Source organism: Carlito syrichta, unplaced genomic scaffold (genome assembly GCF_000164805.1).
Source record: "Carlito syrichta isolate Samal-C Ts95f unplaced genomic scaffold, Tarsius_syrichta-2.0.1 Scaffold304454, whole genome shotgun sequence".
Classification (NCBI taxonomy): domain Eukaryota; kingdom Metazoa; phylum Chordata; class Mammalia; order Primates; family Tarsiidae; genus Carlito; species Carlito syrichta.
In genome coordinates, this window is record NW_007248550.1 from 545,467 (window position 1) to 555,296 (window position 9,830).

Sequence of the window (9,830 nt, forward strand, 5' to 3'; positions counted from 1 at the left end):
GGAGAGTGAGTATATCATCTGTAATATGGACATAATTATACCGGCTCTGTTTATTTTATTCAGACCCTGCACTGTGGATGGCACATTTGGCTTCTTATGTAGAGAACCATAACCCTAAACCCAATTTACCAGCAAATTGGAGAGCTGGAAATAATATAGTTGTCATCTTTTGTGATTAGTTTTAAAATTTGAAGGTATAACATTAAAAAATAGTTTAATGAAGACTAATTTCCAGGCTCAAATGCAACATGCCACACAAGTGCAGCTTTTAAAAAAAACATTGTTTATTATTTATTTGTTTGAAATAATCTCTTGAAACAATAAGATTTAAGATGACAAAAGTTAGATTTGTCAAACGATGCTACTTTTTACACATTGTAGAATCCCATTTAAAAGCCTAATGGATCATTAATTGTGTAATATATATTTGCCTTTTTGATGTCATGTTTTAATTGATAATTGTGGGCCTCTTTCTTGGATTCACATTTTAATATAGACTAAAAAATGTTAAGCTTTTAAATTTAAACAAATAAGAGAAATTATACACTATTTCAGAGTCTTGGATCCAGGAATGATATTGTCTCCCAGGTTTCTTGAGAAAAATACTCTATGTGTTTAAGTCAAAGATTGTGGCTTATATTGTAAGTAACAGCCTATCTGAATATGGAACTAAGAATATGTAGAAGGGAATAGGTAGCATTTTCTTTATACTAATATACTTAGTAATAAATTTCCTCAGCCTTTGATGTGAGTTGCAGAATCAAGCCTTAAGGTTCTACTCTCTTGTGAGGTTTGATACATAGATAACTTATTCTGTTGATTAAAGTGACTTCCTTGACTTTAGTCCCAGGGAACAGATGACAAGGCAAATATTTTGTTATGAAAATTACCAAGTCTAGCCAGTATTCCTAGAGAGGGTTTGTGTTTGAATCCAGGGTTTTCAGGAGAAAGCAGCTTTAAGCCTGCTCTAGCCCTTGAACCAGTGTTCTGTTGAGAAATCCAGACCTTTAGTTTAAAAAGAACATGGCGTCACATTTTGACATAACATCCAGCAAATGGGTGTCACTGTAGTTTGAACAGAGTAGGCAGGGCCTCTTTAAAAAAGGGGAGGGCGTGGAGGTGGACTACTCTTCAAGCACACCAACATGACATCCTATTACAAGGGTTAAATCAAAGTTAATAATTTGGTGAAGATTGAAATATACCAGAGTGGCAAGAGATCTTCACTTGAGTAATTTCAGGTGATGAATCAAACAGGTTATGGACGAAGTTCCTACCAGATTCTATCTCAGTAAGTTCCAGATTGTTCAAATTTAGAAATAGTTGATCTAGGACTACGGAGCATAGGAAACCAGCACTCACATACATCACCAGCAATCTGTGCTGCAGTCACATTTCAAGTCAGAGTCATACTGAGAGCAGCTTGTTCCCAAATCTGCTGTCATTAATAATCTCAACAGCCAAGTCTATGGTTTCCCACTGGGTTTTATTGTACTTTATATATTTTTAAAAATAATATGACATTTATACCAGTGAATTAAATCAATTCTTGGGTGGTTTCTTCTGTATTCTACCTGTGTATTTCCTGGCTAACTTAGCCAGGAGTTTTCTTTTATTGATACCCCTTGAGATTCTTGTCAAACCAAGAACAGAGAGGTGAGAGTCACAGTGTTTCTCAACATTAAACAAACAAGGTTGAGTTAAGACTGTTAGTTATTTGATAGTAAGACAGAGAAGCAAGAGGTTTTTTTGGCAGTTGGTACAGATCATTAAATTTTTTTCTGTTTAGAGAATATTACACATACATTTAGAGAATTCTTTGCTTTACCTTTTGTGTTCAGTTTTAGCTTTATTGAGATGGAGAAATATTCTAAGGTTAAAATGACCTTTTAGACACAACTGAAAATTATATATGGTTATATGCAAAGAGGGGCTATTTAGCAATTCATACAACTGGTTTATAAGTCAGAAGGGTGGCTGAAATTTCTCCTGGATTTGTCTCACAATATACCATTCAGTGAAAATAAATTAGTCTGTGGATTAGTTTTGCCAGATATATTACCAAATAGTTGAAAACAATTATGCATTGAGATGTAGTCTTTGGGAGAATAATCCTCTCATCTCTGGTAAACTATTGTTAGAATTTAGAGGGAAATGGAATCAACTAGAATTCTGTAGACTACAAAAGACATTGAAAATATGGTTCTACTTTTAAAAGACTTGTGGGAGAATCGCAGAGAAAAAAGTAACATGAAAAACCATCGAACAGATAAATCAAACTATATTTCAGAATTTATATAGATACTGAGGATGGTGGAAAGATATGACAGAGTGGGAGATGAAAGTCTAGTCATTTATGAAGCAGTGAGTCTTGACACAGTCCTTAAAGAAATGTTGGAGCAGCATTGATAGAAATGTATAGAAGCAATATATATTTGCTGCTGGTGGAAATTTAATTATGTGAAATTTCTGGAAAATAATTTGTCCATATGGTTGAAAATCTTTGAATATATTTCTTTCTCATGATCTAGTCATTTCATTTCTCAGAATTTAATTTAATGACATAATTAGAGACATATTCAAGGATGCTTACTGTAGCATTTTTTTATTATAACAAAATGCTCAGAACAAATAAAAAATTCTGACTTAGAAGGTGGCTAAATAAATTAAAATACATTCAAGGAATCGTGCTTTGGAGAAAACAAAAATTTTTAAGTTGGGGCTCTCATTCTGTTGTCCTGGCTGGTATGCAATGGTATGATCATAGCTTACCACAGTCTCGACCTGATAGGCTCCGGCAAACCTTCCAACTCAGCCTTCTGAGTAGCTGAGACTACAAGCACCACACACGCCACCATGTGTGGTGCTTGTAGTCTCACCAGGTGAATTCACCTGGTGAATTTTTAATTTTTTTTTTTTTGTAGGGATGTATTCTTATTATGTTTCCAAGGCTGGTCTCAAACTCCTGCACTTAAGCAGTCCTCTCACCTCGGTCTCTCAAAGTGCTGGGATTGCATGTGTGAGCCACCATGCTTGGCCCCAGCCCCAAGTTTTAGAAGAAGTTTGCAAAGTCACATTCCAAAGTTTGCCAATGAAAAAGTATGAGAACAATCATCAAATGACCATATTACTAAAATGTTAGTGGAAAGTGGTGATGGGTTATTTTAATTTCCTTCTTTAGACTTTAATTTCTGAATTTTCTCAATTGTTTGACTTTTATGATCACTATGTAATAAAAATATAAATGTATAGGAATGAAAGACTTGATTGGGAGAGGTGACAGGAGCTTACTTCTGAGAAGAGATTATTTTCTGAGGCAGGACAGTGGAGTAAAAGAAAGACCAGCTTCTCGAAACTGCAGGGTAATGTTGAGACTGGATGGATGTGAAGTGCCATGAATGGTGCTTCTTAAATACTAGGCTCAGGAAATTAAGCTAGGAAGCTGCCCTAGGCTCCTACATAGAAAAATATAGTACCAGAACCATAATTTGTTTGGGAAGGTTATCTCCGCAACAGTATGTAGGATGGCTGTGTGAATAGAAAGGCATTCAGATCAAACAGGTACTGATCATGGGTTGACTCACTGTCTAAGTGGAATCCATCACTGGAGAAAATAGTTTATCATTGTTTGGGAAATTTAAAAACAAAAGTAATATATGCTATCTATACACTCCTATATTATTTGGATTTTTAATAAACAAAACAGAAAATCCTAATTTGCCCTTCCTTCTTCCCTTCCTCCCTCCCCCCTTCCTTCATTCCTTTCTTCCCTTTTTCCCTTGCTCCCTCTTTCTTTTCTCCTTCCTTCCTTTTTCACACAGAATGAATAGCACTATATAAGTTTTCCTGTAACATATCACAACACATTTTTCCAGGTTAACATATGGTATTTACAAAGGTCATTTTTAGTTAAATTCAGACACATTTTCTTCTGCACAATAGTTTGTCATCTAAATTGATCCAGACAGAAACCATTTCAAGTTTGCTCAAAGAGCTTAGTAACATATCCCAAATGACCCAGCTCACAAGTACAGAGTTGGGTTTAAACATAGGTCTCCTGACTCAAGCAAATCTTCTTTTTTCTCTACTAGCAGTTTACTGGCCCCTCTTTGAAAATTAATGGACGAAGTCCTTTCTTGCTACTAAATTTTATAAAGCAAGTATGTCTGAACCATCTAAATTCCTTCATGAGTTAATAATTTTATTCAGGGGAGGCAAAAAAAGTGGGGAGGTCCCACACTTTAAAGATAGTTTTGCCAATTTATCTGTGTTTTCAAGAGTTGACCAGATCCCATGTTATGGTTAATAAAGGGGAGAAGCCATCCCATAGCTATTAAGACATAACAGTGTTGTGGGTTTGATGTTGCTCAAACACCAAGAGGGAGAATCGACTCTGTGGAGTCGAGCACATTCAATGAATAAAGCAAACATAATCACTGCCCTGACCAAGTTCTCAGAAGAACTGTAGGTGCACAAGTTCCTTGCTCAGAGCAAATTCATCATGCTGTTCCTAGGAGATCTCAATTACATCACCAGCCCAAAATAAGACAGCAAGTCAATTCACAATCTCAATGTGATACATTTTCCATGGCTCTGTCAAGAATTTTGGATTTATACCTTCAAAGTACTTCTTGAATTCTCTCTCTCCACTTCCTGATGGGGCAAGTTACTGTTTTGTGATTTGGATGCCACAAGGCAAACCAGAGGGTTTGGGGGGTTAAAGCCATGTGTCTCAGACTTCATAGACATTCTGTGTGCATGGCAAAACCCAAATGTTTTAGAACAATATTAAATGTGCCTTCATGCTGCATAGATGTTTCTCACCCAGGTCTGTTTGAGAAAATAAAAATATCTGCTGGGCACCGTTGGCTTCATCCCTGTGGAAAGGTAGACATTTCCCATGCCACAACCTTCTGTCTTACTGCATCACAAATTGGACTTGGTCTCAGCCTACCTTAATGCTCTCTTTACTTAGTCAACCGTTTTCCCAGGGACTCTCTGCTCTATTGGTGGAGACATCCAGAAAAGTGATAAGTTTTTGACCTTGAGTTGCTCGCAGTTGATTTGGGAGAAAAGTATACACATTTATAGAACAAGGTACTCAAAAAGTATGAATTATTGTAGAACAATTCCCATCTTTATTCTCTTCTAGGACTTCAGGGAATTATAAATAAGTGGACACTGAGAGTGATGATAGACAGTCTGAATGTTACCTGTCATGATTTTAAAAGTATTTAACAAGAAGTGAATTAAGTGATAGTTAAGGCCTTTCTTTATCACAGGCAGTCATACCTACAACATTATATTCTCCTTTCTGCATAAGCTTTGGCATCAGCTTAAGAAGTATTCCGGACTTCCACCAAGATGACGATGGGGCAGTTTGGTCCGTGAGACCCTCCATGTAAGAGAATACCCCTAAAGACTCTTGCTCTTCCCCGGGGGCTCTGGTGCTCACATTGCCAGTCAGCTCTTCACATGCTGCTGGGCTGCCACTGCCTCAGCCGCGGCCACTACCGCTGCTGCCACTACCGCCACCATCACTGTCGCTCCCACCCGAGGCGACCCACGGCTCCCGGACCGTGAAGCCCTGCCCAAGCACCACACTACTGAAGCTGCCACTGCCGCGGCTGCCATTGCCACGCCCCACCCCTCACCCAGAGCCCAGCTCCTGGAGCTCCTTCCAGCACTGCTGAAGCCGTGGCTGTCACCTCCATCACTGTTGCCTGCTCCCTCCCACCCCGGGCAGCCCCCGACTCCCACCCAGCCCTACCCAAGTAGCCCAGTGCTACACTGGCCTGCATTGCCTGGTAGTCTCAGGCTGCAGCAGAAAAAGAGATCAGCTGGAGCCATGAGACCAGCTCTACCCAGCTCAGCCCATCTCCCAGCTTGGGATCCAAGGTAACAATATCAAAACGGGAGGGACAGAAGCCCATCCCTCATATTAGATAGAGACAGGCCAGATCTGAGTGGCAGATTTAGCTGGAAGCCCAGATCTGAACCACTCTCCACAGCAGGCCAGGGGCAACTGACCCTAACTGTGAGCAACTCCACCAGGCTACAATGAGAGCTAGAAATCAGAGCTGAAAGGACACTGGACTTAAAGGAAAGGTCTTAGTGTGTGCTTAGTTCTCCTGTTCTATTTTTTTTTTCTTTTACTCTTTGTTTGTCTTGCTCATCTTTTTTCCCCCTTGTCTCTCTCTTCTTACTGTTATCAATAACGTTTTCATACTTGCTTTGGTTCTGTTTGTTTACTGACTTTATTCTATTCTATTTTTTTTTCTCATTAGACCTCATGTTTGTATAGAGGAATAGTACACCAATAAGGAGGTTGGTGAGCTTGCATGTCTATATGATTGTATGTTTTAGTTTTTTCATATGTTTGTTGGTTTATTTGTTGTTGTTGTTTACTCATCTCTGTCTTTGTGTTTCTTTTCATTTGTTATTCAGTACATTTGTCTGTTTCCCTCTTACTCTTTTCTCCCTCCACCTTCCTCTTTCCCCCACTCCCTGTTCCATTCTTTTCCCTTTTCTTACCTCATTTTGCTTTCAGGGAGTAAACCTATAACCCCACTGCATGGACAGATTGCAAGGCAGTGAGCAGTGGGTTCCAGATTATCCATACACCTGTCAGTGGATACTGGGATCTGCAGATAGATTTTGAATCACAGCTCCCCACTCAATTAAATCTCAAAACTGCAAAAAGGATCGCCCCCAACCTACAGTACAGCTCCAGAATTGAACTAAGTCAGAGAATATACATAAGGAAAAATAAAAGATTGAACAAATAGAAGTAAAAGCAACCCCTCTACCCCTGAATAACAAAATTAAAGAAGATGGTGGCGGGGTAGGAAGTGGGGAGGAAAATCTACACAAATGAAGGAAAACCAAAACAAGAATATAGATCTCACATAGACTCCTGGGAGGTCAGACACTGAGAAAACAGACTTCGGAACACACACAATGAAGAGCCCCCAGAATGACTGGTCACATATGACAACCCAGACATCAAGACATTAATAGAGAGAATAAAAAAAATTGAAAGACAAGAGGAAAATAGGAAGAAGCTGATAACTGAAAGAACAGCAGTAAAGAATACTGTGATTGAAATAAATAAACTAATAAACATGGATAGCAGAATTAGCCAAGCAGAAGAAAGAATCTCAGAGCTTGAAGACCAAAATACAGAACTAACCCAAACTGTCAAAAACACAGAAAAGAAACTTATAAAGATAGAACAAAACCCTAAAGAGATGAACAGTTACTTCAAGAGACTGAATCTAAGAGTAATTGGACTGAGAGAGAGAGAGACCACCCTGGAACAAAGATTCCACAAAATTATTCAAGAAAACTTCCCTTATCTCATCAGTGATGCAAAAATTCAAATACAAGAGATTAAGAGAACCCCTGCAAGACAACAAATGAGAAGACCAACTACCAGACACAAAATAATTTGCCTAAACAAAGTAGGTATAAAAGAAAAAATCCTAAAGGCAGCAAGAGAAAAAGGTCAGACTACCTACCAGGGAAGACCAGTTAGAATAGCACAGATTTATCTACAGAAACCCTTGAGGCTAGGAGAGCTTGGAGCACAATCTTCAAAGTTCTCAAAGATAAACAATTTCAACCAAGAATAACCTACCCAGCCAAGCTAAGCTTCATTAGTGAGGGAGAATTAAAATCTCTCCCAGACATCCAATCCCTAAGAATTTATGCTAATGATGACGGGGCAACCTGGTCTATGAAACCCTCTGCAGAGGAGAACACAGAGGGTCTCTGGCTCTCACCTCAGGGGCTGTGGACCCCAACATCGCAGCCTGCTCTTCACATGGAGCTTGGCTGTTGCCAATGCCGGGGCATCGCAGCAGTCTGGACAGCCACTACAGCGCAGACACAGCAGCTGCTGGTGCCGCCGCGGCTTCTGTGGCGGCCATAGCACATCGCACCACCCATGCCTGAGGCAATCCACGACTTCAGTCCTTGAAACCCCTGCAAGATCTGCTGGGATCGCTGCCACCTCTCCTGCGATCATGACGTCCTGCCTGCCATGGGTCTCCTCCAGTGTGCCCTGAGGCAGGCTTCCATCTCTGGCCTCTGCCCGGTTCCAGTCCAGCCCCACCCACCCTGGGGCGAGCAGCTGAGATAGCACCACCTGTTGGCAATTCAAGGTAACAACACCGAAATGGGAGAAACAAGCTTGAAAAACAGACACAGGCTACAGTGGTGAACGGAGGGTGATCTGAACTGTCCTTCACAGCAGGCCAGTGGCAACTGACTCTAACTGCGAACTAATTTACCAGCTTGAAAAGAAAGCTAGAATTCAGAGCTGAAAGGACATTGGACTTACACGAAAAGTTTCAGAGTGTGCTTGATTGGTTTGGTTAGTTTAAAGACTTAAATCTATTCCTACTGTATTGTTCCTTTTTTTTTTCCTCTTCCTTTTCTTCTCTTTTCTCCTCTCTGTAAACCATATCTTTGTATAGAGGAACAGCACACATATAAGATGGTTGGTTAGCTTGTATGTTAGATCATTGTATGTTTTATTTTTTTTTTTTGCATGAGAGTTGGTTAGTCTGTAGCTGTGGTATATTGTTTTTATCTGTTTCAGTATAGGTTTCTCTCTCCATTTGTTGGTACACTCATTTCCTTCCCCCCTTATTCCTCTATCTCTCCACCCCCCTCTTCCCCCCACTGTCTGCTCCATTCTCTTCCCTCTGCTAACCATATTTTATTTCAGGGAGTAAACCTACAGCCCAACAGTACAGACAGATTCCAAGGCAGTGGGAAGTGGTTTTCAGATTATCCATACACCTGTCGGCAAATACCAGGACCTGCAGATAGATTTTGAATCACAGCTCCCCACTTAAGTAAATCTCAAAACTGCAAAAAGGACCACCCCAACCTACAGTGCAACTCCAGAAGTGAACAAAGTAAGAGGACAGACATAAAGAATAGGAGATTGAACAAACAGAAGTAAAACCAATCCCTCTACCCCTGAATAACAGAATTAAAGAAGATAGTAACGTGGAGGAAAGGAAACAGTAGGGAGGGGAAAAAAACCGCACAAATGAAGAAAAACCAAAAGAAGAATATAGGCTCACACAGACCCCTGGGAGATCAGACACAGAAAAAACAGATTCTGGAACACAAACAATGAAGAGCCCCCAGAATGACTGGTCACATGCAACAAACCCAGACATCAAGACACTAATAGAGAGAATTTAAAAAATTGAGGAGAGACAAGAGGAAAATAGGAAGGAGCTGATGTCAGAAATAACAGCAGTAAAGAATACTGTGATGGAAATAAATAACAAACTAATAAGCATGGAAAGTAGAATTAGCCAAGCAGAAGAAAGATCTCAGAGCTCGAAGACCAAAACACAGAACTAACCCAAACTGTGAAAAGCATAGAAAAGAAGCTCAAAAAGACAGAACAAAACCTGCAAGAGATGAATGATCACTTTAAGAGACTGAACCTAAGAGTAATTGGCCTTCCTGAGGCAGAGAGAGAAACAGAGGTCACCCTGGAGCAAACATTTCATGAAATCATTCAGGAAAACTTCCCTCATCTCATTAAGGATGAAAAAATTCAAACACAAGAGATTCAGAGAACCCCTGCAAGACAACAAATGAGAAGACCAACTACCAGACATATAATAATTCGTCTAAACAAAGAAGGTATAAAAGAAAAAATCCTAAAGGCTGCAAGAGAAAAAGGTCAGACTACTACTAGGGAAGATCAATTAGAATAGCAGCAGATTTATCTACAGAAACCCTCCAGGCTAGGAGAGCTTGGAGCCCTATCTTCAAAGTTCTAAAAGACAAACAATTTC